The 1,235-nt window shown below is 42.3% G+C and overlaps 1 pseudogene; it reads left to right on the plus strand.

The window, feature by feature from the left end:
• The first annotated feature begins 565 nt into the window (after nt 1-565).
• On the plus strand, nt 566-665 carry LOC127133869 (uncharacterized; annotated as a pseudogene).
• Nucleotides 666-1,235: the final 570 nt, after the last annotated feature.

Consider the following 1,235-nt stretch of genomic DNA (forward strand, 5'->3'; position numbering starts at 1 on the left):
TTTTCTAGGGGTATTATTGTTAGGATTTGGTTTCTGATATCCCGGAGGTATAGATGGGGTTTGATTCGGAGACTGTCCAGGTGCGTATAAAGCATTATTACTCTTATATGAAAAGTTTGGATGATTCTTCCAATTTGGGTTATAGGTATTCGAATAGGGGCTTCCTTGAGCATAGTTTACTTGCTCTGTTTGGATTCCAGTCAAGAGTTGACATTCCGCAGGAGTGTGGCCTTGGATTCCACAGACCTCGCAATTCTGAGTTATAGCAACCACGGCGGTTGGTGGTGATACGTTTAAACTTTCAATTTTCTGGACCAAAGCATCCACTTTTGCATTGACGTGATCAAGGTTACTTATCTCGTACATGCCAGTTTTCGGTTGAGGTTTTTCCACTGTTGTTCGTTCGGTTCCCCACTGATAGTGGTTTTGGGCCATGCTCTCGATAAGCTGGTAAGCATCAGCATAAGGTTTGTTCATTAGTGCACCACCTGCAGCGGCGTCTATTGTTAACCTTGTATTGTATAAGAGACCATTATAAAATGTGTGAATTACTAACCAGTCTTCCAAACCATGGTGTGGGCAAAGTCTCATCATGTCTTTGTATCTTTCCCATGCTTCGAAAAGAGACTCGTTGTCTTTCTGTTTAAATCCGTTTATCTGGGCTCTTAACATAGCTGTTTTGCTTGGCGGAAAATATCGGGCAAGAAAAACTTTCTTCAACTCGTTCCATGTGGTGACTGAGTTGGAAGGAAGAGATTGAAGCCATCTTCTAGCGCTATCTCTTAATGAGAAAGGAAAAAGACGAAGTCGAATTGCCTCTGAAGTGACACCATTAGCTTTAACAGTATCAGCGTATTGAACAAATACGGATAAATGAAGGTTTGGATCTTCGGTAAGATTTCCAGAGAATTGGTTCTGTTGCACAGCCTGCAACAGTGAAGGTTTAAGTTCAAAGTTGTTTGCTTCGATTGCGGGCGGAGCAATACTTGAATGCGGTTCATCTTGCGATGGAGCGGCGTAATCTCTAAGAGCACGAGCTGGTTCTGCCATCTCGGTTAAAGAAGGAAAAATGTTTTTGATATCAGGAAGGTTTATAGGAGGGAGATTGTTTTCAGCACGATATTCCCGAATTCGTCGTAAGACTCGGAGATATAGTTCGATATCGTTGATTCGTAAATAGAGCGGTTCGCCTTGAGAGCGAGTGCGTGGCATACAAATCAACGAAAGAAAGAATA

Source organism: Lathyrus oleraceus, chromosome 3, assembly GCF_024323335.1.
Source record: "Lathyrus oleraceus cultivar Zhongwan6 chromosome 3, CAAS_Psat_ZW6_1.0, whole genome shotgun sequence".
Classification (NCBI taxonomy): Eukaryota; Viridiplantae; Streptophyta; class Magnoliopsida; order Fabales; family Fabaceae; genus Lathyrus; species Lathyrus oleraceus.